The 27,812-nt window shown below is 37.6% G+C and overlaps 82 pseudogenes; all 82 read left to right on the forward strand.

The window, feature by feature from the left end:
- Positions 1–328: 328 nt before the first annotated feature.
- On the forward strand, positions 329–447 carry LOC140571327 (5S ribosomal RNA; annotated as a pseudogene).
- A 185-nt stretch (positions 448–632) lies between these two features.
- LOC140572728 (5S ribosomal RNA) lies at positions 633–751 on the forward strand (annotated as a pseudogene).
- A 185-nt stretch (positions 752–936) lies between these two features.
- LOC140566665 (5S ribosomal RNA) lies at positions 937–1,055 on the forward strand (annotated as a pseudogene).
- Positions 1,056–1,240: 185 nt separating this feature from the next.
- Positions 1,241–1,359, forward strand: LOC140568252 (5S ribosomal RNA; annotated as a pseudogene).
- Positions 1,360–1,544: 185 nt separating this feature from the next.
- Positions 1,545–1,663, forward strand: LOC140571636 (5S ribosomal RNA; annotated as a pseudogene).
- A 185-nt stretch (positions 1,664–1,848) lies between these two features.
- Positions 1,849–1,967, forward strand: LOC140572398 (5S ribosomal RNA; annotated as a pseudogene).
- Positions 1,968–2,152: 185 nt separating this feature from the next.
- Positions 2,153–2,271, forward strand: LOC140567672 (5S ribosomal RNA; annotated as a pseudogene).
- Positions 2,272–2,456: 185 nt separating this feature from the next.
- LOC140568395 (5S ribosomal RNA) lies at positions 2,457–2,575 on the forward strand (annotated as a pseudogene).
- A 489-nt stretch (positions 2,576–3,064) lies between these two features.
- On the forward strand, positions 3,065–3,183 carry LOC140568324 (5S ribosomal RNA; annotated as a pseudogene).
- A 185-nt stretch (positions 3,184–3,368) lies between these two features.
- Positions 3,369–3,487, forward strand: LOC140567444 (5S ribosomal RNA; annotated as a pseudogene).
- A 185-nt stretch (positions 3,488–3,672) lies between these two features.
- Positions 3,673–3,791, forward strand: LOC140568336 (5S ribosomal RNA; annotated as a pseudogene).
- A 185-nt stretch (positions 3,792–3,976) lies between these two features.
- LOC140568000 (5S ribosomal RNA) lies at positions 3,977–4,095 on the forward strand (annotated as a pseudogene).
- Positions 4,096–4,280: 185 nt separating this feature from the next.
- On the forward strand, positions 4,281–4,399 carry LOC140568301 (5S ribosomal RNA; annotated as a pseudogene).
- A 184-nt stretch (positions 4,400–4,583) lies between these two features.
- LOC140568205 (5S ribosomal RNA) lies at positions 4,584–4,702 on the forward strand (annotated as a pseudogene).
- Positions 4,703–4,887: 185 nt separating this feature from the next.
- Positions 4,888–5,006, forward strand: LOC140565988 (5S ribosomal RNA; annotated as a pseudogene).
- A 185-nt stretch (positions 5,007–5,191) lies between these two features.
- On the forward strand, positions 5,192–5,310 carry LOC140571836 (5S ribosomal RNA; annotated as a pseudogene).
- Positions 5,311–5,787: 477 nt separating this feature from the next.
- LOC140568229 (5S ribosomal RNA) lies at positions 5,788–5,906 on the forward strand (annotated as a pseudogene).
- Positions 5,907–6,090: 184 nt separating this feature from the next.
- LOC140570081 (5S ribosomal RNA) lies at positions 6,091–6,209 on the forward strand (annotated as a pseudogene).
- Positions 6,210–6,394: 185 nt separating this feature from the next.
- On the forward strand, positions 6,395–6,513 carry LOC140568392 (5S ribosomal RNA; annotated as a pseudogene).
- Positions 6,514–6,991: 478 nt separating this feature from the next.
- Positions 6,992–7,110, forward strand: LOC140568163 (5S ribosomal RNA; annotated as a pseudogene).
- A 184-nt stretch (positions 7,111–7,294) lies between these two features.
- LOC140571279 (5S ribosomal RNA) lies at positions 7,295–7,413 on the forward strand (annotated as a pseudogene).
- Positions 7,414–7,597: 184 nt separating this feature from the next.
- Positions 7,598–7,716, forward strand: LOC140573212 (5S ribosomal RNA; annotated as a pseudogene).
- Positions 7,717–8,193: 477 nt separating this feature from the next.
- On the forward strand, positions 8,194–8,312 carry LOC140568230 (5S ribosomal RNA; annotated as a pseudogene).
- A 184-nt stretch (positions 8,313–8,496) lies between these two features.
- LOC140568110 (5S ribosomal RNA) lies at positions 8,497–8,615 on the forward strand (annotated as a pseudogene).
- Positions 8,616–8,800: 185 nt separating this feature from the next.
- LOC140570082 (5S ribosomal RNA) lies at positions 8,801–8,919 on the forward strand (annotated as a pseudogene).
- Positions 8,920–9,104: 185 nt separating this feature from the next.
- LOC140568405 (5S ribosomal RNA) lies at positions 9,105–9,223 on the forward strand (annotated as a pseudogene).
- Positions 9,224–9,710: 487 nt separating this feature from the next.
- LOC140571280 (5S ribosomal RNA) lies at positions 9,711–9,829 on the forward strand (annotated as a pseudogene).
- Positions 9,830–10,013: 184 nt separating this feature from the next.
- Positions 10,014–10,132, forward strand: LOC140566362 (5S ribosomal RNA; annotated as a pseudogene).
- A 184-nt stretch (positions 10,133–10,316) lies between these two features.
- Positions 10,317–10,435, forward strand: LOC140566762 (5S ribosomal RNA; annotated as a pseudogene).
- A 185-nt stretch (positions 10,436–10,620) lies between these two features.
- LOC140566888 (5S ribosomal RNA) lies at positions 10,621–10,739 on the forward strand (annotated as a pseudogene).
- A 185-nt stretch (positions 10,740–10,924) lies between these two features.
- On the forward strand, positions 10,925–11,043 carry LOC140566973 (5S ribosomal RNA; annotated as a pseudogene).
- Positions 11,044–11,228: 185 nt separating this feature from the next.
- On the forward strand, positions 11,229–11,347 carry LOC140566724 (5S ribosomal RNA; annotated as a pseudogene).
- A 185-nt stretch (positions 11,348–11,532) lies between these two features.
- On the forward strand, positions 11,533–11,651 carry LOC140571750 (5S ribosomal RNA; annotated as a pseudogene).
- Positions 11,652–11,836: 185 nt separating this feature from the next.
- On the forward strand, positions 11,837–11,955 carry LOC140570502 (5S ribosomal RNA; annotated as a pseudogene).
- Positions 11,956–12,140: 185 nt separating this feature from the next.
- Positions 12,141–12,259, forward strand: LOC140571751 (5S ribosomal RNA; annotated as a pseudogene).
- A 185-nt stretch (positions 12,260–12,444) lies between these two features.
- LOC140566725 (5S ribosomal RNA) lies at positions 12,445–12,563 on the forward strand (annotated as a pseudogene).
- Positions 12,564–12,748: 185 nt separating this feature from the next.
- LOC140571752 (5S ribosomal RNA) lies at positions 12,749–12,867 on the forward strand (annotated as a pseudogene).
- A 185-nt stretch (positions 12,868–13,052) lies between these two features.
- On the forward strand, positions 13,053–13,171 carry LOC140570504 (5S ribosomal RNA; annotated as a pseudogene).
- A 185-nt stretch (positions 13,172–13,356) lies between these two features.
- On the forward strand, positions 13,357–13,475 carry LOC140566969 (5S ribosomal RNA; annotated as a pseudogene).
- A 185-nt stretch (positions 13,476–13,660) lies between these two features.
- Positions 13,661–13,779, forward strand: LOC140566889 (5S ribosomal RNA; annotated as a pseudogene).
- Positions 13,780–13,964: 185 nt separating this feature from the next.
- Positions 13,965–14,083, forward strand: LOC140573222 (5S ribosomal RNA; annotated as a pseudogene).
- A 185-nt stretch (positions 14,084–14,268) lies between these two features.
- Positions 14,269–14,387, forward strand: LOC140571281 (5S ribosomal RNA; annotated as a pseudogene).
- Positions 14,388–14,571: 184 nt separating this feature from the next.
- LOC140571753 (5S ribosomal RNA) lies at positions 14,572–14,690 on the forward strand (annotated as a pseudogene).
- Positions 14,691–14,875: 185 nt separating this feature from the next.
- On the forward strand, positions 14,876–14,994 carry LOC140570505 (5S ribosomal RNA; annotated as a pseudogene).
- Positions 14,995–15,179: 185 nt separating this feature from the next.
- LOC140566970 (5S ribosomal RNA) lies at positions 15,180–15,298 on the forward strand (annotated as a pseudogene).
- A 185-nt stretch (positions 15,299–15,483) lies between these two features.
- LOC140566891 (5S ribosomal RNA) lies at positions 15,484–15,602 on the forward strand (annotated as a pseudogene).
- A 185-nt stretch (positions 15,603–15,787) lies between these two features.
- On the forward strand, positions 15,788–15,906 carry LOC140566395 (5S ribosomal RNA; annotated as a pseudogene).
- Positions 15,907–16,091: 185 nt separating this feature from the next.
- On the forward strand, positions 16,092–16,210 carry LOC140571282 (5S ribosomal RNA; annotated as a pseudogene).
- Positions 16,211–16,394: 184 nt separating this feature from the next.
- LOC140571754 (5S ribosomal RNA) lies at positions 16,395–16,513 on the forward strand (annotated as a pseudogene).
- Positions 16,514–16,698: 185 nt separating this feature from the next.
- Positions 16,699–16,817, forward strand: LOC140570506 (5S ribosomal RNA; annotated as a pseudogene).
- A 185-nt stretch (positions 16,818–17,002) lies between these two features.
- Positions 17,003–17,121, forward strand: LOC140567302 (5S ribosomal RNA; annotated as a pseudogene).
- Positions 17,122–17,307: 186 nt separating this feature from the next.
- Positions 17,308–17,426, forward strand: LOC140572774 (5S ribosomal RNA; annotated as a pseudogene).
- Positions 17,427–17,611: 185 nt separating this feature from the next.
- LOC140571284 (5S ribosomal RNA) lies at positions 17,612–17,730 on the forward strand (annotated as a pseudogene).
- A 488-nt stretch (positions 17,731–18,218) lies between these two features.
- Positions 18,219–18,327, forward strand: LOC140568261 (5S ribosomal RNA; annotated as a pseudogene).
- A 185-nt stretch (positions 18,328–18,512) lies between these two features.
- Positions 18,513–18,631, forward strand: LOC140566687 (5S ribosomal RNA; annotated as a pseudogene).
- Positions 18,632–18,816: 185 nt separating this feature from the next.
- Positions 18,817–18,935, forward strand: LOC140571308 (5S ribosomal RNA; annotated as a pseudogene).
- Positions 18,936–19,120: 185 nt separating this feature from the next.
- On the forward strand, positions 19,121–19,239 carry LOC140568202 (5S ribosomal RNA; annotated as a pseudogene).
- Positions 19,240–19,424: 185 nt separating this feature from the next.
- Positions 19,425–19,543, forward strand: LOC140570936 (5S ribosomal RNA; annotated as a pseudogene).
- Positions 19,544–19,728: 185 nt separating this feature from the next.
- On the forward strand, positions 19,729–19,847 carry LOC140571298 (5S ribosomal RNA; annotated as a pseudogene).
- Positions 19,848–20,336: 489 nt separating this feature from the next.
- LOC140567997 (5S ribosomal RNA) lies at positions 20,337–20,455 on the forward strand (annotated as a pseudogene).
- Positions 20,456–20,639: 184 nt separating this feature from the next.
- Positions 20,640–20,758, forward strand: LOC140566929 (5S ribosomal RNA; annotated as a pseudogene).
- A 185-nt stretch (positions 20,759–20,943) lies between these two features.
- LOC140566786 (5S ribosomal RNA) lies at positions 20,944–21,062 on the forward strand (annotated as a pseudogene).
- Positions 21,063–21,246: 184 nt separating this feature from the next.
- LOC140572587 (5S ribosomal RNA) lies at positions 21,247–21,365 on the forward strand (annotated as a pseudogene).
- Positions 21,366–21,550: 185 nt separating this feature from the next.
- LOC140567415 (5S ribosomal RNA) lies at positions 21,551–21,669 on the forward strand (annotated as a pseudogene).
- A 185-nt stretch (positions 21,670–21,854) lies between these two features.
- Positions 21,855–21,973, forward strand: LOC140570359 (5S ribosomal RNA; annotated as a pseudogene).
- Positions 21,974–22,352: 379 nt separating this feature from the next.
- Positions 22,353–22,471, forward strand: LOC140572059 (5S ribosomal RNA; annotated as a pseudogene).
- A 185-nt stretch (positions 22,472–22,656) lies between these two features.
- LOC140571609 (5S ribosomal RNA) lies at positions 22,657–22,775 on the forward strand (annotated as a pseudogene).
- Positions 22,776–22,960: 185 nt separating this feature from the next.
- Positions 22,961–23,079, forward strand: LOC140566872 (5S ribosomal RNA; annotated as a pseudogene).
- A 183-nt stretch (positions 23,080–23,262) lies between these two features.
- LOC140568227 (5S ribosomal RNA) lies at positions 23,263–23,371 on the forward strand (annotated as a pseudogene).
- Positions 23,372–23,556: 185 nt separating this feature from the next.
- LOC140567300 (5S ribosomal RNA) lies at positions 23,557–23,675 on the forward strand (annotated as a pseudogene).
- Positions 23,676–23,860: 185 nt separating this feature from the next.
- Positions 23,861–23,979, forward strand: LOC140572275 (5S ribosomal RNA; annotated as a pseudogene).
- A 184-nt stretch (positions 23,980–24,163) lies between these two features.
- On the forward strand, positions 24,164–24,282 carry LOC140566883 (5S ribosomal RNA; annotated as a pseudogene).
- A 183-nt stretch (positions 24,283–24,465) lies between these two features.
- LOC140567673 (5S ribosomal RNA) lies at positions 24,466–24,584 on the forward strand (annotated as a pseudogene).
- A 186-nt stretch (positions 24,585–24,770) lies between these two features.
- Positions 24,771–24,889, forward strand: LOC140566787 (5S ribosomal RNA; annotated as a pseudogene).
- A 185-nt stretch (positions 24,890–25,074) lies between these two features.
- On the forward strand, positions 25,075–25,193 carry LOC140568203 (5S ribosomal RNA; annotated as a pseudogene).
- Positions 25,194–25,378: 185 nt separating this feature from the next.
- Positions 25,379–25,497, forward strand: LOC140568204 (5S ribosomal RNA; annotated as a pseudogene).
- A 185-nt stretch (positions 25,498–25,682) lies between these two features.
- LOC140571285 (5S ribosomal RNA) lies at positions 25,683–25,801 on the forward strand (annotated as a pseudogene).
- Positions 25,802–25,986: 185 nt separating this feature from the next.
- LOC140567584 (5S ribosomal RNA) lies at positions 25,987–26,105 on the forward strand (annotated as a pseudogene).
- A 183-nt stretch (positions 26,106–26,288) lies between these two features.
- On the forward strand, positions 26,289–26,397 carry LOC140568189 (5S ribosomal RNA; annotated as a pseudogene).
- A 489-nt stretch (positions 26,398–26,886) lies between these two features.
- LOC140571929 (5S ribosomal RNA) lies at positions 26,887–27,005 on the forward strand (annotated as a pseudogene).
- Positions 27,006–27,189: 184 nt separating this feature from the next.
- Positions 27,190–27,308, forward strand: LOC140570319 (5S ribosomal RNA; annotated as a pseudogene).
- A 185-nt stretch (positions 27,309–27,493) lies between these two features.
- Positions 27,494–27,612, forward strand: LOC140567822 (5S ribosomal RNA; annotated as a pseudogene).
- Positions 27,613–27,812: the final 200 nt, after the last annotated feature.

The raw sequence follows: 27,812 nt of genomic DNA on the forward strand, positions 1-27,812 counted from the left end.
GGTTTTGAACAAATATGGTCTTTTGCTTACGGCCATTCCACCCTCAGAACGCCTCATGTCGTCTGATCTCAGAAGCTACCTAGGCTTTGGCCTGGTTAGTAGTTGAATGGGAGACTGTATGGGAATACCAGGTGTTGTAAGCTTTTCCAATTCTGCAAACAATTAAAGCTTACATTTCCATGTTATTTACATCTTTTGCACAAATTAGTAGTTTAAACTCTTTTGTGTTGTAAATGTTGATGTGTTGAAATGGAATGCATTTTCTTGGTTTTGAACAAATATGGTTTTATCTATGAAATTTGAATCCTCTAGTTTGCAAGGTTCTTCTGCTTACGGCCATTCCACCCTTAGAACGCCTGATCTCGTCTGATCTCAGAAGCTACCTAGAGTTGGGCCTGGTTAGTACTTTAATGGGAGACTGTCTGGGAATACCAGGTGTTGTAAGCTTTTCCAATCCTGCAAACAATTAAAGCTTACATTTCCATGTTATTTACATCTTTTGCACAAATTTGTAGTTGAAACTCTTTTGTCTTGTAAATGTTGATGTGTTGAAATGGAATGCTTTTTCTTGGTTTTGAACAAATATGGTCTTAGCTATGAAATTTGAATCATCTAGTTTGCAAGGTTCTTCTGCTTACGGCCATTCCACCCTTAGAACGCCTGATCTCGTCTGATATCAGAAGCTACCTTGGGTTGGGCCTGGTTAGTACTTGAATGGGAGACTGTCTGGGAATACCAGGTGTTGTAAGCTTTTCCAATCCTGCAAACAATTAAAGCTTACATTTCCATGTTATTTACATCTTTTACACAAATTTGTAGTTGAAACTCTTTTGTGTTGTAAATGTTGATGTGTTGAAATGGAATGCTTTTTCTTAGTTTTGAACAAATATGGTCTTAGCTATGAAATTTGAATCCTCTAGTTTGCAAGGTTCTTCTGCTTACGGCCATTCCACCCTTAGGACGCCTGATCTCGTCTGATCTCAGAAGCTACCTAGGGTTGGGCCTGGTTAGTCTTTGAATGGGAGACTGTCTGGGAATACCAGGTGTTGTAAGCTTTTTCAATCCTGCAAACAAGTAAAGCTTACATTTCCATGTTATTTACATCTTTTGCACAAATTTGTAGTTGAAACTCTTTTGTCTTGTAAATGTTGATGTGTTGAAATGGAATGCTTTTTCTTGGTTTTGAACAAATATGGTCTTAGCTATGAAATTTGAATCCTCTAGTTTGCAAGGTTCTTCTGCCTACGGCCATTCCACCCTTAGAAGGCCTGATCTCGTCTGATCTAAGAAGCTACCTAGGGTTGGGCCTGGTTAGTACTTAAATAGGAGGCTGTCTGGGAATACCAGGTGTTGTAAGCTTTTCCAATCCTGCAAACAATTAAAGCTTACATTTCCATTTTTTTTTCATCTTTTGCACAAATTTGTATTTGAAACTCTTTTGTGTTGTAAATGTTGATGTGTTGAAATGGAATGCTTTTTCTTGGTTTTGAACAAATATGGTCTTAGCTATGAAATTTGAATCCTCTAGTTTGCAAGGTTCTTCTGCTTACGACCATTCCACCCTTAGAATGCCTGATCTCGTCTGATCTCAGAAGCTACCTAGGATTGGGCCTGGTTAGTACTTGAATGGGAGACTGTGTGGGAATACCAGGTGTTGTAAGCTTTTCCAATCCTGCAAACAATTAAAGCTTACATTTCCATTTTTTTTTCATCTTTTGCACAAATTTGTATTTGAAACTCTTTTGTGTTGTAAATGTTGATGTGTTGAAATGGAATGCTTTTTCTTGATTTTGAACAAATATGGTCTTATCTATGAAATTTGAATCCTCTAGTTTGCAAGGTTTTTCTGCTTATGGCCATTCCACCCTTAGAACGCCTGATCTCGTATGATCTCAGAAGCTACCTTGGGTTGGGCCTGGTTAGTACTTGAATGGGAGACTGTCTGGGAATACCAGGTGTTGTAAGCTTTTCCAATCCTGCAAACAATTAAAGCTTACATTTCCATGTTATTTACATCTTTTACACAAATTTGTAGTTGAAACTCTTTTGTGTTGTAAATGTTGATGTGTTGAAATGGAATGCTTTTTCTTAGTTTTGAACAAATATGGTCTTAGCTATGAAATTTGAATCCTCTAGTTTGCAAGGTTCTTCTGCTTACGGCCATTCCACCCTTAGGACGCCTGATCTCGTCTGATCTCAGAAGCTACCTAGAGTTGGGCCTGGTTAGTCTTTGAATGGGAGACTGTCTGGGAATACCAGGTGTTGTAAGCTTTTTCAGTCCTGCAAACAATTAAAGCTTACATTTCCATGTTATTTACATCTTTTGCACAAATTTGTAGTTGAAACTCTTTTGTGTTGTAAATGTTGATGTGTTGAAATGGAATGCATTTTCTTGGTTTTGAACAAATATGGTCTTAGCTATGAAATTTGAATCCTCTAGTTTGCAAGGTTTTTCTGCTTACGGCCATTCCACCCTTAGAACGCCTGATCTCGTCTGATATCAGAAGCTACCTAGGGTTGGGACTGGTTAGTAGTTGAATGGAAGGCTGTCTGGGAATACCAGGTGTTGTAAGCTTTTCCAATCCTGCAAACAATTAAAGCTTACATTTCCATGTTATTTACATCTTTTGCACAAATTTGTAGTTGAAACTCTTTTGTGTTGTAAATGTTGATGTGTTGAAATGGAATGCATTTTCTTGGTTTTGAACAAATATGGTCTTAGCTATGAAATTTGAATCCTCTAGTTTGCAAGGTTCTTCTGCTTACGGCCATTCCACCCTTAGAACGCCTGATCTCGTCTGATATCAGAAGCTACCTAGGGTTGGGACTGGTTAGTAGTTGAATGGAAGGCTGTCTGGGAATACCAGGTGGTGTAAGCTTTTCCAATCCTGCAAACAATTAAAGCTTACATTTCCATGTTATTTACATCTTTTGCACAAATTTGTAGTTGAAACTCTTTTGTGTTGTAAATGTTGATGTGTTGAAATGGAATGCATTCTCTTGGTTTTGAACAAATATGGTCTTAGCTATGAAATTTGAATCCTCTAGTTTGCCAGCTTCTTCTGCTTACGGCCATTCCACCCTTAGAACGCCTCGTCTCGTCTGATCTCGAAAGCTACTTAGGGTTGGGCCTGGTTAGTACTTGAATGGGAGACTGTCTGGGTATACCAGGTGTTGTAAGCTTTTCCAATCCTGCAAACAATTAAAGCTTACATTTCCATGTTATTTACATCTTTTACACAAATTTGTAGTTGGAACTATTTTGTGTTGTAAATGTTGATGTGTTGAAATGGAATGCTTTTTCTTGGTTTTGAACAAATATGGTCTTTGCTATGAAATTTGAATCCTCTAGTTTGCAAGGTTCTTCTGCTTACGGCCATTCCACCCTTAGATTGCCTGATCTTGTCTGATCTCAGAAGCTACCTAGAGTTGGGCCTGGTTAGTACTTTAATGGGAGACTGTCTGGGAATACCAGGTGTTGTAAGCTTTTCCAATCCTGCAAACATTTAAAGCTTACATTTCCATGTTATTTACATCTTTTGCACAAATTTGTAGTTGAAACTCTTTTGTGTTGTAAATGTTGATGTGTTGAAATGGAATGCTTTTTCTTGGTTTTGAACAAATATGGTCTTAGCTATGAAATTTGAATCCTCTAGTTTGCAAGGTTCTTCTGCTTACGGCCATTCCACCCTTAGAACGCCTGATCTCGTCTGTTCTCAGAAGCTACCTAGGGTTGGGACTGGTTAGTAGTTGAATGGAAGGCTGTCTGGGAATACCAGGTGTTGTAAGCTTTTTCAATCCTGCAAACAATTAAAGCTTACATTTCCATGTTATTTACATCTTTTGCACAAATTTGTAGTTGAAACTCTTTTGTGTTGTAAATGTTGATGTGTTGAAATGGAATGCATTTTCTTGGTTTTGAACAAATATGGTCTTAGCTATGAAATTTGAATCCTCTAGTTTGCCAGCTTCTTCTGCTTACGGCCATTCCACCCTTAGAACGCCTCATCTCGTCTGATCTCGAAAGCTACTTAGGGTTGGGCCTGGTTAGTAGTTGAATGGGAGACTGTATGGGAATACCAGGTGTTGTAAGCTTTTCCAATCCTGCAAACAATTAAAGCTTACATTTCCATGTTATTTACATCTTTTGCACAAATTTGTAGTTTAAACTCTTTTGTGTTGTAAATGTTGATGTGTTGAAATGGAATGATTTTTCTTGGTTTTGTACAAACATGCTCTTAGTTATGAAATTTGAATCCTCTAGTTTGCAAGGTTCTTCTGCTTACGGCCATTCCACCCTTAGAACGCCTGATCTCGTCTCATCTCAGACGCTACCTAGAGTTGGGCCTGGTTAGTACTTGAATGGGAGACTGTCTGGGAATACCGGGTGATGTAAGCTTTTCCAATCCTGCAAACAATTAAAGATTACATTTCATGTTATTTACATCTTTTGCACAAATTTGTAGTTGAAACTCTTTTGTGTTGTAAATGTTGATGCGTTGAAATGGAATGCTTTTTCTTGGTTTTGAACAAATATGGTCTTAGCTATGAAATTTGAATCCTCTAGTTTGCAAGGTTCTTCTGCTTGCAGCCATTCCAACTTTAGAACGCCTGATCTCGTCTGATCTAAGAAGCTACCTAGGGTTGGGCCTGGTTAGTACTTGAATGGGAGACTGTCTGGGAATACCAGGTATTGTAAGCTTTTCCAATCCTCTAAACAATTAAAGCTTACATTTCCATGTTATTTACATCTTTTGCACAAATTTGTATTTGAAACTCTTTTGTGTTGTAAATGTTGATGTGTTGAAATGGAATGCTTTTTCTTGGTTTTGAACAAATATGGTCTTAGCTATGAAATTTGAATCCTCTAGTTTGCAAGGTTCTTCTGCTTGCAGCCATTCCACCTTTAGAACGCCTGATCTCGTCTGATCTCAGAAGCTACCTAGGGTTGGGCCTGGTTAGTACTTGAATGGGAGACTGTCTGGGAATACCAGGTTTTGTAAGCTTTTTCAATCCTGCAAACAATTAAAGCTTACATTTCCATGTTATTTACATCTTTTGCACAAATTTGTATTTGAAACTCTTTTGTGTTGTAAATGTTGATGTGTTGAAATGGAATGCTTTTTCTTGGTTTTGAACAAATATGGTCTTAGCTATGAAATTTGAATCATCTAGTTTGCAAGGTTCTTCTGCTTACGGCCGTTCCACCCTTAGAACGCCTGATCTCATCTGATCTCAGAAGCTACCTAGAGTTGGGCCTGGTTAGTACTTGAATGGGAGACTGTCTGGGAATACCAGGTGTTGTAAGCTTTTTCAATCATGCAAACAATTAAAGCTTACATTTCCATTTTTTTCATCTTTTGCACAAATTTGTATTTGAAACTCTTTTGTGTTGTAAATGTTGATGTGTTGAAATGTAATGCTTTTTCTTGGTTTTGAACAAATATGGTCTTATCTATGAAATTTGAATCCTCTAGTTTGCAAGGTTCTTCTGCTTACGGCCATTCCACCCTTAGAACGCCTGATCTCAGAAGCTACCTAGGGTTGGGCCTGGTTAGTACTTGAATGGGAGACTGTCTGGGAATACCAGGTTTTGTAAGCTTTTCCAGTCCTGCAAACAATTAAAGCTTACATTTCCATGTTATTTACATCTTTTGCACAAATTTGTAGTTGAAACTCTTTTGTGTTGTAAATTTTGATGTGTTGAAATGGAATGCTTTTTCTTGGTTTTGAACAAATATGGTCTTATCTATGAAATTTGAATCCTCTAGTTTGCAAAGTTCTTCTGCCTACGGCCATTCCACCCTTAGAACGCCTGATCTCGTCTGATCTCAGAAGCTACCTAGGCTTCGGCCTGGTTCGTACTTGAATGGGAGACTGTCTGGGAATACCAGGTGTTGTAAGCTTTTTCAATCCTGCAAACAATTAAAGCTTACATTTCCATTTTTTTTCATCTTTTGCACAAATTTGTATTTGAAACTCTTTTGTGGTGTAAATGTTGATGTGTTGAAATGGAATGCTTTTTCTTGTTTTTGAACAAATATGGTCTTAGCTATGAAATTTGAATTCTCTAGTTTGCACGGTTCTTCTGCTTACGGCCAATCCACCCTTAGAACGCCTGATCTTGTCTGATCTCAGAAGCTAACTAGGGCTGGGCCTGGTTAGTACTTGAATGGGAGACTGTCTGGGAATACCAGGTGTTGTAAGCTTTTTCAATCCTGCAAACAATTAAAGCTTACATTTCCATGTTATTTACATCTTTTGCACAAATTTGTAGTTGAAACTCTTTTGTGTTGTAAATTTTGATGTGTTGAAATGGAATGCTTTTTCTTGGTTTTGAACAAATATGGTCTTATCTATGAAATTTGAATCCTCTAGTTTGCAAAGTTCTTCTGCCTACGGCCATTCCACCCTTAGAACGCCTGATCTCTTCTGATCTCAGAAGCTACCTAGGCTTCGGCCTGGTTCGTACTTGAATGGGAGACTGTCTGGGAATACCAGGTGTTGTAAGCTTTTTCAATCCTGCAAACAATTAAAGCTTACATTTCCATTTTTTTTCATCTTTTGTAGATATTTGTATTTGAAACTCTTTTGTGTTGTAAATGTTGATGTGTTGAAATGGAATGCTTTTTCTTGTTTTTGAACAAATATGGTCTTATCTATGAAATTTGAATCCTCTAGTTTGCAAGGTTCTTCTGCTTACGGCCATTCCACCCTTAGAACGCCTGATCTCAGAAGCTACCTAGGGTTGGGCCTGGTTAGTACTTGAATGGGAGACTGTCTGGGAATACCAGGTTTTGTAAGCTTTTCCAGTCCTGCAAACAATTAAAGCTTACATTTCCATGTTATTTACATCTTTTGCACAAATTTGTAGTTGAAACTCTTTTGTGTTGTAAATTTTGATGTGTTGAAATGGAATGCTTTTTCTTGGTTTTGAACAAATATGGTCTTATCTATGAAATTTGAATCCTCTAGTTTGCAAAGTTCTTCTGCCTACGGCCATTCCACCCTTAGAACGCCTGATCTCGTCTGATCTCAGAAGCTACCTAGGCTTTGGCCTGGTTCGTACTTGAATGGGAGACTGTCTGGGAATACCAGGTGTTGTAAGCTTTTTCAATCCTGCAAACAATTAAAGCTTACATTTCCATTTTTTTTCATCTTTTGCACAAATTTGTATTTGAAACTCTTTTGTGGTGTAAATGTTGATGTGTTGAAATGGAATGCTTTTTCTTGTTTTTGAACAAATATGGTCTTATCTATGAAATTTGAATCCTCTACTTTGCAAGGTTCTTCTGCTTACGGCCATTCCACCCTTAGAACGCCTGATCTCGTCTGATCTCAGAAGCTATCTAGGCTTGGGCCTGGTTAGTACTTGAATGGGAGACTGTCTGGGAATACCAGGTGTTGTAAGCTTTTTCAATCCTGCAAACAATTAAAGCTTACATTTCCATTTTTTTTCATCTTTTGCACAAATTTGTATTTGAAACTCTTTTGTGTTGTAAATGTTGATGTGTTAAAATGGAATGCTTTTTCTTGGTTTTGAACAAATATGGTCTTAGCTATGAAATTTGAATCCTCTAGTTTGCACAGTTCTTCTGCTTATGGCCATTCCACCCTTAGAACGCCTGATCTCGTCTGATCTCAGAAGCTACCTAGGGTTGGGCCTGGTTAGTACTTGAATGGGAGACTGTCTGGGAATGCCAGGTTTTGTAAGCTTTTTCAATCATGCAAACAATTAAAGCTTACATTTCCATTTTTTTCATCTTTTGCACAAATTTGTATTTGAAACTCTTTTGTGTTGTAAATGTTGATGTGTTGAAATGTAATGCTTTTTCTTGGTTTTGAACAAATATGGTCTTATCTATGAAATTTGAATCCTCTAGTTTGCAAGGTTCTTCTGCTTACGGCCATTCCACCCTTAGAACGCCTGATCTCAGAAGCTACCTAGGGTTGGGCCTGGTTAGTACTTGAATGGGAGACTGTCTGGGAATACCAGGTTTTGTAAGCTTTTCCAGTCCTGCAAACAATTAAAGCTTACATTTCCATGTTATTTACATCTTTTGCACAAATTTGTAGTTGAAACTCTTTTGTGTTGTAAATTTTGATGTGTTGAAATGGAATGCTTTTTCTTGGTTTTGAACAAATATGGTCTTATCTATGAAATTTGAATCCTCTAGTTTGCAAAGTTCTTCTGCCTACGGCCATTCCACCCTTAGAACGCCTGATCTCGTCTGATCTCAGAAGCTACCTAGGCTTCGGCCTGGTTCGTACTTGAATGGGAGACTGTCTGGGAATACCAGGTGTTGTAAGCTTTTTCAATCCTGCAAACAATTAAAGCTAACATTTCCATTTTTTTTCATCTTTTGCACAAATTTGTATTTGAAACTCTTTTGTGTTGTAAATGTTGATGTGTTAAAATGGAATGCTTTTTCTTGGTTTTGAACAAATATGGTCTTAGCTATGAAATTTGAATTCTCTAGTTTGCACGGTTCTTCTGCTTACGGCCATTCCACCCTTAGAACGCCTGATCTTGTCTGATCTCAGAAGCTATCTAGGGTTGGGTCTGGTTAGTACTTGAATGGGAGACTGTCTGGGAATACCAGGTGTTCTATGCTTTTCCAGTCCTGCAAACAATTAAAGCTTACATTTCCATGTTATTTACATCTTTTGCACAAATTCGTAGTTCAAACTCTTTTGTGTTGTAAATTTTGATGTGTTGAAATGGAATGCTTTTTCTTGGTTTTGAACAAATATGGTCTTAGCTATGAAATTTGAATTCTCTAGTTTGCACGGTTCTTCTGCTTACGGCCAATCCACCCTTAGAACGCCTGATCTTGTCTGATCTCAGAAGCTAACTAGGGCTGGGCCTGGTTAGTACTTGAATGGGAGACTGTCTGGGAATACCAGGTGTTGTAAGCTTTTTCAATCCTGCAAACAATTAAAGCTTACATTTCCATGTTATTTACATCTTTTGCACAAATTTGTAGTTGAAACTCTTTTGTGTTGTAAATTTTGATGTGTTGAAATGGAATGCTTTTTCTTGGTTTTGAACAAATATGGTCTTATCTATGAAATTTGAATCCTCTAGTTTGCAAAGTTCTTCTGCCTACAGCCATTCCACCCTTAGAACGCCTGATCTCTTCTGATCTCAGAAGCTACCTAGGCTTCGGCCTGGTTCGTACTTGAATGGGAGACTGTCTGGGAATACCAGGTGTTGTAAGCTTTTTCAATCCTGCAAACAATTAAAGCTTACATTTCCATTTTTTTTCATCTTTTGTAGATATTTGTATTTGAAACTCTTTTGTGTTGTAAATGTTGATGTGTTGAAATGGAATGCTTTTTCTTGGTTTTGAACAAATATGGTCTTATCTATGAAATTTGAATCCTCTAGTTTGCAAAGTTCTTCTGCCTACGGCCATTCCACCCTTAGAACGCCTGATCTCGTCTGATCTCAGAAGCTACCTAGGCTTCGTCCTGGTTCGTACTTGAATGGGAGACTGTCTGGGAATACCAGGTGTTGTAAGCTTTTTCAATCCTGCAAACAATTAAAGCTTACATTTCCATTTTTTTTCATCTTTTGCACAAATTTGTATTTGAAACTCTTTTGTGGTGTAAATGTTGATGTGTTGAAATGGAATGCTTTTTCTTGTTTTTGAACAAATATGGTCTTATCTATGAAATTTGAATCCTCTACTTTGCAAGGTTCTTCTGCTTACGGCCATTCCACCCTTAGAACGCCTGATCTCGTCTGATCTCAGAAGCTATCTAGGCTTGGGCCTGGTTAGTACTTGAATGGGAGACTGTCTGGGAATACCAGGTGTTGTAAGCTTTTTCAATCCTGCAAACAATTAAAGCTAACATTTCCATTTTTTTTCATCTTTTGCACAAATTTGTATTCGAAACTCTTTTGTGTTTTAAATGTTGATGTGTTAAAATGGAATGCTTTTTCTTGGTTTTGAACAAATATGGTCTTAGCTATGAAATTTGAATCTTCTAGTTTGCAAGGTTCTTCTGCTTACGGCCATTCCACCCTTAGAATGCCTGATCTCCTCTGATCTCAGAAGCTGCCTAGGGTTGGGCCTGGTTAGTACTTGAATGGGAGACTGTCTGGGAATACCAGGTGTTGTAAGCTTTTTCAATCCTGCAAACAATTAAAGCTTACATTTCCATTTTTTTTCATCTTTTGCACAAATTTGTATTTGAAACTCTTTTGTGTTGTAAATGTTGATGTGTTAAAATGGAATGCTTTTTCTTGGTTTTGAACAAATATGGTCTTAGCTATGAAATTTGAATCCTCTAGTTTGCAAGGTTCTTCTGCTTAAGGCCATTCCACCCTTAGAACGCCTGTTCTCGTCTGATCTCAGAAGCTACCTAGGGTTGGGCCTGGTTAGTACTTGAATGGGAGACTGTCTGGGAATACCAGGTGTTGTAAGCTTTTCCAGTCCTGCAAACAATTAAAGCTTACATTTCCATGTTATTTACATCTTTTGCACAAATTTGTAGTTGAAACTCTTTTGTGTTGTAAATTTTGATGTGTTGAAATGGAATTCTTTTTCTTGTTTTTGAACAAATATGGTCTTATCTATGAAATTTGAATTCTCTAGTTTGCACAGTTCTTTTGCTTACGGCCATTCCACCCTTAGAACGCCTGATCTTGTCTGATCTCAGAAGTTGCCTAGGGTTGGGCCTGGTTAGTACTTGAATGGGAGACTGTCTGGGAAAACCAGGTGTTGTATGCTTTTCCAGTCCTGCAAACAATTAAAGCTTACATTTCCATGTTATTTACATCTTTTGCACAAATTTGTAGTTGAAACTCTTTTGTGTTGTAAATTTTGATGTGTTGAAATGGAATGCTTTTTCTTGGTTTTGAACAAATATGGTCTTATCTATGAAATTTGAATCCTCTAGTTTGCAAGGTTCTTCTGCTTACGGCCGTTCCACCGTTAGAACGCCTGATCTCGTCTGATCTCAGAAGCTACCTAGGATTGGGCCTGGTTAGTACTTGAATGGGAGACTGTCTGGGAATACCAGGTGTTGTAAGCTTTTCCAGTCCTGCAAACAATTAAAGCTTACATTTCCATGTTATTTACATCTTTTGCACAAATTTGTAGTTGAAACTCTTTTGTGTTGCAAATTTTGATGTGTTGAAATGGAAAGCTTTTTCTTGGTTTTGAACAAATATGGTCTTATCTATGAAATTTGAATCCTCTAGTTTGCAAGGTTCTTCTGCTTACGGCCATTCCACCCTTTGGATGCCTGATCTCATCTGATCTCAGAAGCTACCTAGGGTTGGACCTGGTTAGTACTTGAATCGGAGACTGTCTGGGAATACCAGGTGTTGTAAGCTTTTCCAGTCCTGCAAACAATTAAAGCTTACATTTCCATGTTATTTACATCTTTTGCACAAATTTGTAGTTGAAACTCTTTTGTGTTTTAAATGTTGATGTGTTAAAATGGAATGCTTTTTCTTGGTTTTGAACAAATATGGTCTTATCTATGAAATTTGAATCCTCTAGTTTGCAAGGTTCTTCTGCTTACGGCCATTCCACCCTTAGAACGCCTGATCTCGTCTGATCTCAGAAGCTATCTAGGGTTGGGCCTGGTTAGTACTTGAATGGGAGACAGAATGGGAATACCAGGTGTTGTAAGCTTGTCCAGTCCTGCAAACAATTAAAGCTTACATTTCCATGTTATTTACATCTTTTGCACAAATTTGTAGTTGAAACTCTTTTGTGTTGTAAATTTTGATGTGTTGAAATGGAATGCTTTTTCTTGGTTTTGAACAAATATGGTCTTAGCTATGAAATTTGAATGCTCTAGTTTGCAAGGTTCTTTTGCTTACGGCCATTCCACCCTTAGAACGCCTGATCTCGTCTGATCTCAGAAGCTACCTAGGGTTGGGCCTGGTTAGTACTTGAATCGGAGACTGTCTGGGAATACCAGGTGTTGTAAGCTTTTCCAGTCCTGCAAACAATTAAAGCTTACATTTCCATGTTATTTACATCTTTTGCACAAATTTGTAGTTGAAACTCTTTTGTGTTGTAAATGTTGATGTGTTAAAATAGAATGCTTTTTCTTGATTTTGAACAAATATGGTCTTAGCTATGAAATTTGAATCCTCTAGTTTGCAAGGTTCTTCTGCTTACGGCCATTCCACCCTTAGAACGCCTGATCTCGTCTGATCTCAGAAGCTATCTAGGGTTGGGCCTGGTTAGTACTTGAATGGGAGACAGAATGGGAATACCAGGTGTTGTAAGCTTTTCCAGTCCTGCAAACAATTAAAGCTTACATTTCCATGTTATTTACATCTTTTGCACAAATTTGTAGTTGAAACTCTTTTGTGTTGCAAATTTTGATGTGTTGAAATGGAAAGCTTTTTCTTGGTTTTGAACAAATATGGTCTTATCTATGAAATTTGAATCCTCTAGTTTGCAAGGTTCTTCTGCTTACGGCCATTCCACCCTTTGGATGCCTGATCTCATCTGATCTCAGAAGCTACCTAGGGTTGGACCTGGTTAGTACTTGAATCGGAGACTGTCTGGGAATACCAGGTGTTGTAAGCTTTTCCAGTCCTGCAAACAATTAAAGCTTACATTTCCATGTTATTTACATCTTTTGCACAAATTTGTAGTTGAAACTCTTTTGTGTTTTAAATGTTGATGTGTTAAAATGGAATGCTTTTTCTTGGTTTTGAACAAATATGGTCTTATCTATGAAATTTGAATCCTCTAGTTTGCAAGGTTCTTCTGCTTACGGCCATTCCACCCTTAGAACGCCTGATCTCGTCTGATCTCAGAAGCTATCTAGGGTTGGGCCTGGTTAGTACTTGAATGGGAGACAGAATGGGAATACCAGGTGTTGTAAGCTTGTCCAGTCCTGCAAACAATTAAAGCTTACATTTCCATGTTATTTACATCTTTTGCACAAATTTGTAGTTGAAACTCTTTTGTGTTGTAAATTTTGATGTGTTGAAATGGAATGCTTTTTCTTGGTTTTGAACAAATATGGTCTTAGCTATGAAATTTGAATGCTCTAGTTTGCAAGGTTCTTTTGCTTACGGCCATTCCACCCTTAGAACGCCTGATCTCGTCTGATCTCAGAAGCTACCTAGGGTTGGGCCTGGTTAGTACTTGAATCGGAGACTGTCTGGGAATACCAGGTGTTGTAAGCTTTTCCAGTCCTGCAAACAATTAAAGCTTACATTTCCATGTTATTTACATCTTTTGCACAAATTTGTAGTTGAAACTCTTTTGTGTTGTAAATGTTGATGTGTTAAAATAGAATGCTTTTTCTTGATTTTGAACAAATATGGTCTTAGCTATGAAATTTGAATCCTCTAGTTTGCAAGGTTCATCTTCTTACGGCCATTCCACCCTTAGAACGGCTGATCTCGTCTGATCTCAGAAGCTACCTAGGATTGGGCCTGGTTAGTACTTGAATGGGAGACTGTCTGGGAATACCAGGTGTTGTAAGCTTTTCCAGTCCTGCAAACAATTAAAGCTTACATTTCCATGTTATTTACATCTTTTGCACAAATTTGTAGTTGAAACTCTTTTGTGTTGTAAATTTTGATGTGTTGAAATGGAATTCTTTTTCTTGTTTTTGAACAAATATGGTCTTATCTATGAAATTTGAATTCTCTAGTTTGCACAGTTCTTCTGCTTACGGCCATTCCACCCTTAGAACGCCTGATCTTGTCTGATCTCAGAAGTTGCCTAGGGTTGGGCCTGGTTAGTACTTGAATGGGAGACTGTCTGGGAAAACCAGGTGTTGTATGCTTTTCCAGTCCTGCAAACAATTAAAGCTTACATTTCCATGTTATTTACATCTTTTGCACAAATTTGTAGTTGAAACTCTTTTGTGTTGTAAATTTTGATGTGTTGAAATGGAATGCTTTTTCTTGGTTTTGAACAAATATGGTCTTATCTATGAAATTTGAATCCTCTAGTTTGCAAGGTTCTTCTGCTTACGGCCATTCCACCCTTTGTACGCCTGATCTCGTCTGATCTCAGAAGCTACCTAGGGTTGGACCTGGTTAGTACTTGAATCGGAGACTGTCTGGGAATACCAGGTGTTGTAAGCTTTTCCAGTCCTGCAAACAATTAAAGCTTACATTTCCATGTTATTTACATCTTTTGCACAAATTTGTAGTTGAAACTCTTTTTTGTTGTAAATGTTGATGTGTTAAAATGGAATGCTTTTTCTTGATTTTGAACAAATATGGTCTTAGCTATGAAATTTGAATCCTCTAGTTTGCAAGGTTCTTCTGCTTACGGCCATTCCACCCTTAGAACGCCTGATCTCGTCTGATCTCAGAAGCTATCTAGGCTTGGGCCTGGTTAGTACTTGAATGGGAGACTGTCTGGGAATACCAGGTGTTGTAAGCTTTTTCAATCCTGCAAACAATTAAAGCTAACATTTCCATTTTTTTTCATCTTTTGCACAAATTTGTATTTGAAACTCTTTTGTGTTTTAAATGTTGATGTGTTAAAATGGAATGCTTTTTCTTGGTTTTGAACAAATATGGTCTTATCTATGAAATTTGAATCCTCTAGTTTGCAAGGTTCTTCTGCTTACGGCCATTCCACCCTTAGAACGCCTGATCTCGTCTGATCTCAGAAGCTATCTAGGGTTGGGCCTGGTTAGTACTTGAATGGGAGACAGAATGGGAATACCAGGTGTTGTAAGCTTGTCCAGTCCTGCAAACAATTAAAGCTTACATTTCCATGTTATTTACATCTTTTGCACAAATTTGTAGTTGAAACTCTTTTGTGTTGTAAATTTTGATGTGTTGAAATGGAATGCTTTTTCTTGGTTTTGAACAAATATGGTCTTAGCTATGAAATTTGAATGCTCTAGTTTGCAAGGTTCTTTTGCTTACGGCCATTCCACCCTTAGAACGCCTGATCTCGTCTGATCTCAGAAGCTACCTAGGGTTGGGCCTGGTTAGTACTTGAATCGGAGACTGTCTGGGAATACCAGGTGTTGTAAGCTTTTCCAGTCCTGCAAACAATTAAAGCTTACATTTCCATGTTATTTACATCTTTTGCACAAATTTGTAGTTGAAACTCTTTTGTGTTGTAAATGTTGATGTGTTAAAATAGAATGCTTTTTCTTGATTTTGAACAAATATGGTCTTAGCTATGAAATTTGAATCCTCTAGTTTGCAAGGTTCATCTTCTTACGGCCATTCCACCCTTAGAACGGCTGATCTCGTCTGATCTCAGAAGCTACCTAGGATTGGGCCTGGTTAGTACTTGAATGGGAGACTGTCTGGGAATACCAGGTGTTGTAAGCTTTTCCAGTCCTGCAAACAATTAAAGCTTACATTTCCATGTTATTTACATCTTTTGCACAAATTTGTAGTTGAAACTCTTTTGTGTTGTAAATTTTGATGTGTTGAAATGGAATTCTTTTTCTTGTTTTTGAACAAATATGGTCTTATCTATGAAATTTGAATTCTCTAGTTTGCACAGTTCTTCTGCTTACGGCCATTCCACCCTTAGAACGCCTGATCTTGTCTGATCTCAGAAGTTGCCTAGGGTTGGGCCTGGTTAGTACTTGAATGGGAGACTGTCTGGGAAAACCAGGTGTTGTATGCTTTTCCAGTCCTGCAAACAATTAAAGCTTACATTTCCATGTTATTTACATCTTTTGCACAAATTTGTAGTTGAAACTCTTTTGTGTTGTAAATTTTGATGTGTTGAAATGGAATGCTTTTTCTTGGTTTTGAACAAATATGGTCTTATCTATGAAATTTGAATCCTCTAGTTTGCAAGGTTCTTCTGCTTACGGCCATTCCACCCTTTGGACGCCTGATCTCGTCTGATCTCAGAAGCTACCTAGGGTTGGACCTGGTTAGTACTTGAATCGGAGACTGTCTGGGAATACCAGGTGTTGTAAGCTTTTCCAGTCCTGCAAACAATTAAAGCTTACATTTCCATGTTATTTACATCTTTTGCACAAATTTGTAGTTGAAACTCTTTTTTGTTGTAAATGTTGATGTGTTAAAATGGAATGCTTTTTCTTGATTTTGAACAAATATGGTCTTAGCTATGAAATTTGAATCCTCTAGTTTGCAAGGTTCTTCTGCTTACGGCCATTCCACCCTTAGAACGCCTGATCTCGTCTGATCTCAGAAGCTATCTAGGCTTGGGCCTGGTTAGTACTTGAATGGGAGACTGTCTGGGAATACCAGGTGTTGTAAGCTTTTTCAATCCTGCAAACAATTAAAGCTAACATTTCCATTTTTTTTCATCTTTTGCACAAATTTGTATTTGAAACTCTTTTGTGTTTTAAATGTTGATGTGTTAAAATGGAATGCTTTTTCTTGGTTTTGAACAAATATGGTCTTATCTATGAAATTTGAATCCTCTAGTTTGCAAGGTTCTTCTGCTTACGGCCATTCCACCCTTAGAACGCCTGATCTCGTCTGATCTCAGAAGCTATCTAGGGTTGGGCCTGGTTAGTACTTGAATGGGAGACAGAATGGGAATACCAGGTGTTGTAAGCTTGTCCAGTCCTGCAAACAATTAAAGCTTACATTTCCATGTTATTTACATCTTTTGCACAAATTTGTAGTTGAAACTCTTTTGTGTTGTAAATTTTGATGTGTTGAAATGGAATGCTTTTTCTTGGTTTTGAACAAATATGGTCTTAGCTATGAAATTTGAATGCTCTAGTTTGCAAGGTTCTTTTGCTTACGGCCATTCCACCCTTAGAACGCCTGATCTCGTCTGATCTCAGAAGCTACCTAGGGTTGGGCCTGGTTAGTACTTGAATCGGAGACTGTCTGGGAATACCAGGTGTTGTAAGCTTTTCCAGTCCTGCAACCAATTAAAGCTTACATTTCCATGTTATTTACATCTTTTGCACAAATTTGTAGTTGAAACTCTTTTGTGTTGTAAATGTTGATGTGTTAAAATAGAATGCTTTTTCTTGATTTTGAACAAATATGGTCTTAGCTATGAAATTTGAATCCTCTAGTTTGCAAGGTTCATCTTCTTAAGGCCATTCCACCCTTAGAACGCCTGATCTCGTCTGATCTCAGAAGCTACCTAGGATTGGGCCTGGTTAGTACTTGAATGGGAGACTGTCTGGGAATACCAGGTGTTGTAAGCTTTTCCAGTCCTGCAAACAATTAAAGCTTACATTTCCATGTTATTTACATCTTTTGCACAAATTTGTAGTTGAAACTCTTTTGTGTTGTAAATTTTGATGTGTTGAAATGGAATGCTTTTTCTTGGTTTTGAACAAATATGGTTCTTATCTATGAAATTTGAATCCTCTAGTTTGCAAGGTTCTTCTGCTTATGGCCATTCCACCCTTAGAACGCCTGATCTCGTCTGATCTCAGAAGCTACCTAGGATTGGGCCTGGTTAGTACTTGAATGGGAGACTGTCTGGGAATACCAGGTGTTGTGAGCTTTTCCAGTCCTGCAAACAATTAAAGCTTACATTTCCATGTTATTTACATCTTTTGCACAAATTTGTAGTTGAAACTCTTTTGTGTTGTAAATTTTGATGTGTTGAAATGGAATTCTTTTTCTTGTTTTTGAACAAATATGGTCTTATCTATGAAATTTGAATCCTCTAGTTTGCAAAGTTCTTCTGCTTACGGCCATTCCACCCTTAGAACGCCTGATCTCGTCTGATCTCAGAAGCTATCTAGGCTTGGGCCTGGTTAGTACTTGAATGGGAGACTGTCTGGGAATACCAGGTGTTGTAAGCTTTTTCAATCCTGCAAACAATTAAAGCTTACATTTACATTTTTTTTCATCTTTTGCACAAATTTGTATTTGAAACTCTTTTGTGTTGTAAATGTTGATGTGTTAAAATGGAATGCTTTTTCTTGGTTTTGAACAAATATGGTCTTAGCTATGAAATTTGAATCCTCTAGTTTGAAAGGTTGTTATGCTTACGGCCATTCCACCCTTATAACGCCTGATCTTGCCTGATCTCAGAAGCTGCCTAGATTTGGGCCTGGTTAGTACTTGAATGGGAGACTGTCTGGGAATACCAGGTGTTGTAAGCTTTTCCAGTCCTGCAAACAATTAAAGCTTACATTTCCATGTTATTTACATCTTTTGCACAAATTTGTAGTTGAAACTCTTTTGTGTTGTAATTGTTGATGTGTTGAAATGGAATGCTTTTTCTTGTTTTTGAACAAATATGGTCTTATCTATGAAATTTGAATCCTCTAGTTTGCAAGGTTCTTCTGCTTACGGCCATTCCACCCTTAGAACGCCTGATCTCAGAAGCTACCTAGGGTTGGGCCTGGTTAGTACTTGAATGGGAGACTGAATGGGAATACCAGGTGTTGTAAGCTTTTCCAGTCCTGCAAACAATTAAAGCTTACATTTCCATGTTATTTACATCTTTTGCACAAATTTGTAGTTGAAACTCTTTTGTGTTGTAAATGTTGATGTGTTAAAATGGAATGCTTTTTCTTGATTTTGAACAAATATGGTCTTAGCTATGAAATTTGAATCCTCTAGTTTGCAAGGTTCTTCTGCTTACGGCCATTCCACCCTTAGAACGCCTGCTCTCGTCTGATCTCAGAAGCTATCTAGGCTTGGGCCTGGTTAGTACTTGAATGGGAGACTGTCTGGGAATACCAGGTGTTGTAAGCTTTTTCAATCCTGCAAACAATTAAAGCTTACATTTCCATTTTTTTTTCATCTTTTGCACAAATTTGTATTTGAAACTCTTTTGTGTTGTAAATGTTGATGTGTTAAAATGGAATGCTTTTTCTTGGTTTTGAACAAATATGGTCTTGGCTATGAAATTTGAATCCTCTAGTTTGCAAGGTTCTTCTGCTTACGGCCATTCCACCCTTAGAACGCCTGATCTCGTCTGATCTCAGAAGCTACCTAGGGTTGGGCCTGGTTAGTGCTTGAATGGGAGACTGTCTGGGAATACCAGGTGTTGTAAGCTTTTCCAGTCCTGCAAACAATTAAAGCTTACATTTCCATGTTATTTACATCTTTTGCACAAATTTGTAGTTGAAACACTTTTGTGTTGTAAATTTTGATGTGTTGAAATGGAATGCTTTTTCTTGGTTTTGAACAAATATGGTCTTAGCTATGAAATTTGAATTCTCTAGTTTGCACGGTTCTTCTGCTTAAGGCCATTCCACCCTTAGAACGCCTGATCTTGCCTGATCTCAGAAGCTACCTAGAGTTGGGCCTGGTTAGTACTTGAATGGGAGACTGTCTGGGAATACCAGGTGTTGTAAGCTTTTCCAGTCCTGCAAACAATTAAAGCTTACATTTCCATGTTATTTACATCTTTTGCACAAATTTGTAGTTGAAACTCTTTTGTGTTGTAAATTTTGATGTGTTGAAATGGAATGCTTTTTCTTGGTTTTGAACAAATATGGTCTTATCTATGAAATTTGAATCCTCTAGTTAGCAAGGTTCTTCTGCTTACAGCCATTCCACCTTTAGAACGCCTGATCTCGTCTGATCTCAGAAGCTACCTAGGGTTGGGCCTGGTTAGTACTTGAATGGGAGACTGAATGGGAATACCAGGTGTTGTAAGCTTTTCCAGTCCTGCAAACAATTAAAGCTTACATTTCCATGTTATTTACATCTTTTGCACAAATTTGTAGTTGAAACTCTTTTGTGTTGTAAATGTTGATGTGTTAAAATGGAATGCTTTTTCTTGATTTTGAACAAATATTGTCTTAGCTATGAAATTTGAATCCTCTAGTTTGCAAGGTTCTTCTGCTTACGGCCATTCCACCCTTAGAACGCCTGATCTCGTCTGATCTCAGAAGCTACCTAGGGTTGGGCCTGGTTAGTACTTGAATGGGAGACTGTCTGGGAACACCAGGTGTTGTAAGGTTTTCCAGTCCTGCAAACAATTAAAGCTTACATTTCCATGTTATTTACATCTTTTGCACAAATTTGTAGTTGAAACACTTTTGTGTTGTAAATTTTGATGTGTTGAAATGGAATGCTTTTTCTTGGTTTTGAACAAATATGGTCTTAGCTATGAAATTTGAATTCTCTAGTTTGCACGGTTCTTCTGCTTAAGGCCATTCCACCCTTAGAACGCCTGATCTTGCCTGATCTTAGAAGCTACCTAGAGTTGGGCCTGGTTAGTACTTGAATGGGAGACTGTCTGGGAATACCAGGTGTTGTAAGCTTTTCCAGTCCTGCAAACAATTAAAGCTTACATTTCCATGTTATTTACATCTTTTGCACAAATTTGTAGTTGAAACTCTTTTGTGTTGTAAATTTTGATGTGTTGAAATGGAATGCTTTTTCTTGGTTTTGAACAAATATGGTCTTATCTATGAAATTTGAATCCTCTAGTTTGCAAGGTTCTTCTGCTTACGGCCCTTCCACCCTTAGAACGCCTGATCTCGTCTGATTTCAGAAGTTATCTAGGCTTGGGCCTGGTTAGTACTTGAATGGGAGAATGTCTGGGAATACCAGGTGTTGTAAGCTTTTTAAATCCTGCAAACAATTAAAGCTTACATTTCCATTTTTTTTCATCTTTTGCACAAATTTGTATTTGAAACTCTTTTGTGTTGTAAATGTTGATGTGTTAAAATGGAATGCTTTTTCTTGGTTTTGAACAAATATGGTCTTAGCTATGAAATTTGAATCCTCTAGTTTGCAAGGTTCTTCTGCTTACGGCCATTCCACCCTTAGAATGCATGATCTCGTCTGATCTCAGAAGCTACCTAGGGTTGGGCCTGGTTAGTGCTTGAATGGGAGACTGTCTGGGAATACCAGGTGTTGTAAGCTTTTCCAGTCCTGCAAACAATTAAAGCTTACATTTCCATGTTATTTACATCTTTTGCACAAATTTGTAGTTGAAACACTTTTGTGTTGTAAATTTTGATGTGTTGAAATGGAATGCTTTTTCTTGGTTTTGAACAAATATGGTCTTAGCTATGAAATTTGAATCCTCTAGTTTGCAAGGTTCTTTTGCTTACGGCCATTCCACCCTTAGAACGCCTGATCTCGTCTGATCTCAGAAGCTACCTAGGCTTGGGCCTGGTTAGTACTTGAATGGGAGAATGTCTGGGAATACCAGGTGTTGTAAGCTTTTTCAATCCTGCAAACAATTAAAGCTTACATTTCCATTTTTTTTCATCTTTTGCACAAATTTGTATTTGAAACTCTTTTGTGTTGTAAATGTTGATGTGTTAAAATGGAATGCTTTTTCTTGGTTTTGAACAAATATGGTCTTAGCTATGAAATTTGAATCCTCTAGTTTGCAAGGTTCTTCTGCTTACAGCCATACCACCCTTAGAACGCCTGATCTCGTCTGATCTCAAAAGCTACCTAGGGTTGGGCCTGGTTAGTACTTGAATGGGAGACTGTCTGGGAATACCAGGTGTTGTAAGCTTTTCCAGTCCTGCAAACAATTAAAGCTTACATTTCCATGTTATTTACAGCTTTTGCACAAATTTGTAGTTGAAACTCTTTAGTGTTGTAAATTTTGATATGTTGAAATGGAATGCTTTTTCTTGTTTTTGAACAAATATGGTCTTATCTATGAAATTTGAATCCTCTAGTTTGCAAGGTTCTTCTGCTTACGGCAATTCCACCCTTAGAACGCCTGATCTCGTCTGATCTCAGAAGCTATCTAGGCTTGGGCCTGGTTAGTACTTGAATGGGAGACTGTCTGGGAATACAAGGTGTTGTAAGCTTTTTCAATCCTGCAAACAATTAAAGCTTACATTTCCATTTTTTTTTCATCTTTTGCACAAATTTGTATTTGAAACTCTTTTGTGTTGTAAATGTTGATGTGTTAAAATGGAATGCTTTTTCTTGGTTTTGAACAAATATGGTCTTAGCTATGAAATTTGAATCCTCTAGTTTGCAAGGTTCTTCTGCTTACAGCCATTCCACCCTTAGAACGCCTGATCTCGTCTGATCTCAAAAGCTACCTAGGGTTGGGCCTGGTTAGTACTTGAATGGGAGACTGTCTGGGAATACCAGGTGTTGTAAGCTTTTCCAGTCCTGCAAACAATTAAAGCTTACATTTCCATGTTATTTACAGCTTTTGCACAAATTTGTAGTTGAAACTCTTTAGTGTTGTAAATTTTGATATGTTGAAATGGAATGCTTTTTCTTGTTTTTGAACAAATATGGTCTTATCTATGAAATTTGAATCCTCTAGTTTGCAAGGTTCTTCTGCTTACGGCAATTCCACCCTTAGAACGCCTGATCTCGTCTGATCCATGTTATTTACATCTTTTGCACAAATTTGTAGTTGAAACTCTTTTGTGTTGTAAATGTTGATGTGTTAAAATGGAATGCTTTTTCTTGGTTTTGAACAAATATGGTCTTAGCTATGAAATTTGAATCCTCTAGTTTGCAAGGTTCTTCTGCTTACGGCCGTTCCACCCTTAGAACGCCTGATCTCGTCTGATCTCAAAAGCTATCTAGGGTTGGGCCTGGTTAGTACTTGAATGGGAGACTGTCTGGGAATACCAGGTGTTGTAAGCTTTTCCAATCCTGCAAACAATTAAAGCTTACATTTCCATGTTATTTACATCTTTTACACAAATTTGTAGTTGAAACTCTTTTGTGTTGTAAATTTTGATGTGTTGAAATGGAATGCTTTTTCTTGGTTTTGAACAAATATGGTCTTAGCTATGAAATTTGAATCCTCTTGTTTGCAAGGTTCTTTAGCTTGCGGCCATTCCACCCTTAGAACGCCTGATCTCGTCTGATCTCAGAAGCTATCTAGGGTTGGGCCAGGTTAATACTTGAATGGGAGACTGTCTGGGAATACCAGGTGTTGTAAGCTTTTCCAATCCTGCAAACAATTAAAGCTTACATTTCCATGTTATTTACATCTTTTACACAAATTTGTAGTTGAAACTCTTTTGTGTTGTAAATTTTGATGTGTTGAAATGGAATGCTTTTTCTTGGTTTTGAACAAATATGGTCTTAGCTATGAAATTTGAATCCTCTAGTTTGCAAGGTTCTTCTGCTTATGGCCATTCCACCCTTAGAACGCCTGATCTCGTCTGATCTCAGAAACTACCTAGGGTTGGGCCTGGTTAGTACTTGAATGGGAGACTGTCTGGGAATACCAGGTTTTGTAAGCTTTTTCAATCATGCAAACAATTAAAGCTTACATTTCCATTTTTTTCATCTTTTGCACAAATTTGTATTTGAAACTCTTTTGTGTTGTAAATGTTGATGTGTTGAAATGGAATGCTTTTTCTTGGTTTTGAACAAATATGGTCTTATCAATGAAATTTGAATCCTCTAGTTTGCAAGGTTCTTCTGCTTACGGCCATTCCACCCTTAGAACGCCTGATCTCAGAAGCTACCTAGGGTTGGGCCTGGTTAGTACTTGAATGGGAGACTAAATGGGAATACCAGGTGTTGTAAGCTTTTCCAGTCCTGCAAACAATTAAAGCTTACATTTCCATGTTATTTACATCTTTTGCACAAATTTGTAGTTGAAACTCTTTTGTGTTGTAAATGTTGATGTGTTAAAATGGAATGCTTTTTCTTGATTTTGAACAAATATGGTCTTAGCTATGAAATTTGAATCCTCTACTTTGCAAGGTTCTTCTGCTTACGGCCATTCCACAGTTAGAACGCCTGATCTCGTCTGATCTCAGAAGCTACCTAGGATTGGGCCTGGTTAGTACTTGAATGGGAGACTGTCTGGGAATACCAGGTGTTGTAAGCTTTTCCAGTCCTGCAAACAATTAAAGCTTACATTTCCATGTTATTTACATCTTTTGCACAAATTTGTAGTTGAAACACTTTTGTGTTGTAAATTTTGATGTGTTGAAATGGAATGTTTTTTTTTGGTTTTGAACAAATATGGTCTTAGCTATGAAATTTGAATCCTCTAGTTTGCAAGGTTCTTCTGCTTACGGCCATTCCACTCTTAGAACGCCTGATCTCGTCTGATCTCAGAAGCTATCTAGGCTTGGGCCTGGTTAGTACTTGAATGGGAGACTGTCTGGGAATACCAGGTGTTGTAAGCTTTTTCAATCCTGCAAACAATTAAAGCTTACATTTCCATTTTTTTTCATCTTTTGCACAAATTTGTATTTGAAACTCTTTTGTGTTGTAAATGTTGATGTGTTAAAATGGAATGCTTTTTCTTGGTTTTGAACAAATATGGTCTTAGCTATGAAATTTGAATCCTCTAGTTTACAAGGTTCTTCTGCTTACGGCCATTCCACCCTTAGAACGCCTGATCTCGTCTGATCTCAAAAGCTACCTAGGGTTGGGCCTGGTTAGTACTTGAATGGGAGACTCTCTGGGAATACTAGGTTTTGTAAGCTATTTCAATCATGCAAACAATTAAAGCTTACATTTCCATTTTTTTCATCTTTTGCACAAATTTGTATTTGAAACTCTTTTGTGTTGTAAATTTTGATGTGTTGAAATGGAATGCTTTTTCTTGGTTTTGAACAAATATGGTCTTAGCTATGAAATTTGAATCCTCTAGTTTGCAAGGTTCTTCTGCTCACGGCCATTCCACCCTTAGAATGCCTGATCTCGTCTGATCTCATAAGCTACCTAGGGTTGGGTCTGGTTAGTACTTGAATGGGAGACTGTCTGGGAATACCAGGTGTTGTAAGCTTTTCCAGTCCTGCAAACAATTAAAGCTTACATTTCCATGTTATTTACATCTTTTGCACAAATTTGTAGTTAAAAACTCTTTTGTGTTGTAAATTTTGATGTGTTGAAATGGGATGCTTTTTCTTGTTTATGAACAAATATGGTCTTAGCTATGAAATTTGAATCCTCTAGTTTGCAAGGTTCTTCTGCTTACGGCCATTCCACCCTTAGAACGCCTGATCTCGTCTGATCTCAGAAGCTACCTAGGCTTGGGCCTGGTTAGTACTTGAATGGGAGAATGTCTGGGAATACCAGGTGTTGTAAGCTTTTCCAGTCCTGCAAACAATTAAAGCTTACATTTCCATGTTATTTACATCTTTTGCACAAATTTGTAGTTGAAACACTTTTGTGTTGTAAATTTTGATGTGTTGAAATGGAATGCTTTTTCTTGGTTTTGAACAAATATGGTCTTAGCTATGAAATTGGAATTCTCTAGTTTGCACGGTTCTTCTGCTTAAGGCCATTCCACCCTTAGAACGCCTGATCTTGCCTGATCTCAGAAGCTACCTAGAGTTGGGCCTGGTTAGTACTTGAATGGGAGACTGTCTGGGAATACCAGGTGTTGTAAGCTTTTCCAGTCCTGCAAACAATTAAAGCTTACATTTCCATGTTATTTACATCTTTTGCACAAATTTGTAGTTGAAACACTTTTGTGTTGTAAATTTTGATGTGTTGAAATGGAATGCTTTTTCTTGGTTTTGAACAAATATGGTCTTAGCTATGAAATTGGAATTCTCTAGTTTGCACGGTTCTTCTGCTTAAGGCCATTCCACCCTTAGAACGCCTGATCTTGCCTGATCTCAGAAGCTACCTAGAGTTGGGCCTGGTTAGTACTTGAATGGGAGACTGTCTGGGAATACCAGGTGTTGTAAGCTTTTCCAGTCCTGCAAACAATTAAAGCTTACATTTCCATGTTATTTACATCTTTTGCACAAATTTGTAGTTGAAACTCTTTTGTGTTGTAAATTTTGATGTGTTGAAATGGAATGTTTTTTTTTGGTTTTGAACAAATATGGTCTTAGCTATGAAATTTGAATCCTCTAGTTTGCAAGGTTCTTCTGCTTACGGCCATTCCACCCTTAGAACGCCTGATCTCGTCTGATCTCAGAAGCTACCTAGGCTTGGGCCTGGTTAGTACTTGAATGGGAGACTGTCTGGGAATACCAGGTGTTGTAAGCTTTTCCAATCCTGCAAACAATTAAAGCTTACATTTCCATGTTATTTACATCTTTTACACAAATTTGTAGTTGAAACTCTTTTGTGTTGTAAATTTTGATGTGTTGAAATGGAATGCTTTTTCTTGGTTTTGAACAAATATGGTCTTATCAATGAAATTTGAATCCTCTAGTTTGCAAGGTTCTTCTGCTTATGGCCATTCCACCCTTAGAACGCCTGATCTCGTCTGATCTCAGAAACTACCTAGGGTTGGGCCTGGTTAGTACTTGAATGGGAGACTGTCTGGGAATAACAGGTTTTGTAAGCTTTTTCAATCATGCAAACAATTAAAGCTTACATTTCCATTTTTTTCATCTTTTGCACAAATTTGTATTTGAAACTCTTTTGTGTTGTAAATGTTGATGTGTTGAAATGGAATGCTTTTTCTTGGTTTTGAACAAATATGGTCTTATCAATGAAATTTGAATCCTCTAGTTTGCAAGGTTCTTCTGCTTACGGCCATTCCACCCTTAGAACGCCTGATCTCAGAAGCTAACTAGGGTTGGCCCTGGTTAGTACTTGAATGGGAGACTAAATGGGAATACCAGGTGTTGTAAGCTTTTCCAGTCCTGCAAACAATTAAAGCTTACATTTCCATGTTATTTACATCTTTTGCACAAATTTGTAGTTGAAACTCTTTTGTGTTGTAAATGTTGATGTGTTAAAATGGAATGCTTTTTCTTGATTTTGAACAAATATGGTCTTAGCTATGAAATTTGAATCCTCTAGTTTGCAAGGTTCTTTTGCTTACGGCCGTTCCACAGTTAGAACGCCTGATCTCGTCTGATCTCAGAAGCTCCCTAGGATTGGGCCTGGTTAGTACTTGAATGGGAGACTGTCTGGGAATACCAGGTGTTGTAAGCTTTTCCAGTCCTGCAAACAATTAAAGCTTACATTTCCATGTTATTTACATCTTTTGCACAAATTTGTAGTTGAAACACTTTTGTGTTGTAAATTTTGATGTGTTGAAATGGAATGTTTTTTTTTGGTTTTGAACAAATATGGTCTTAGCTATGAAATTTGAATCCTCTAGTTTGCAAGGTTCTTCTGCTTACGGCCATTCCACTCTTAGAACGCCTGATCTCGTCTGATCTCAGAAGCTATCTAGGCTTGGGCCTGGTTAGTACTTGAATGGGAGACTTTCTGGGAATACCAGGTGTTGTAAGCTTTTTCAATCCTGCAAACAATTAAAGCTTACATTTCCATTTTTTTTCATCTTTTGCACAAATTTGTATTTGAAACTCTTTTGAGTTGTAAATGTTGATGTGTTAAAATGGAATGCTTTTTCTTGGTTTTGAACAAATATGGTCTTAGCTATGAAATTTGAATCCTCTAGTTTGCAAGGTTCTTCTGCTTACGGCCATTCCACCCTTAGAACGCCTGATCTCGTCTGATCTCAGAAGCTACCTAGGGTTGGGTCTGGTTAGTACTTGAATGGGAGACTGTCTGGGAATACCAGGTGTTGTAAGCTTTTCCAGTCCTGCAAACAATTAAAGCTTACATTTCCATGTTATTTACATCTTTTACACAAATTTGTAGTTGAAACTCTTTTGTGTTGTAAATTTTGATGTGTTGAAATGGAATGCTTTTTCTTGGTTTTGAACAAATATGGTCTTAGCTATGAAATTTGAATCCTCGACTTTGCAAGGTTCTTCTGCTTATGGCCATTCCACCCTTAGAACGCCTGATCTCGTCTGATCTCAGAAACTACCTAGGGTTGGGCCTGGTTAGTACTTGAATTGGAGACTGTCTGGGAATATCAGGTTTTGTAAGCTTTTTCAATCATGCAAACAATTAAAGCTTACATTTCCATTTTTTTCATCTTTTGCACAAATTTGTATTTGAAACTCTTTTGTGTTGTAAATGTTGATGTGTTGAAATGGAATGCTTTTTCTTGGTTTTGAACAAATATGGTCTTAGCTATGAAATTTGAATCCTCTAGTTTGCAAGGTTCTTCTGCTTACGGCCATTCCAC

Source organism: Salminus brasiliensis, chromosome 11 (assembly GCF_030463535.1).
Source record: "Salminus brasiliensis chromosome 11, fSalBra1.hap2, whole genome shotgun sequence".
In the NCBI taxonomy this organism is placed as follows: domain Eukaryota; kingdom Metazoa; phylum Chordata; class Actinopteri; order Characiformes; family Bryconidae; genus Salminus; species Salminus brasiliensis.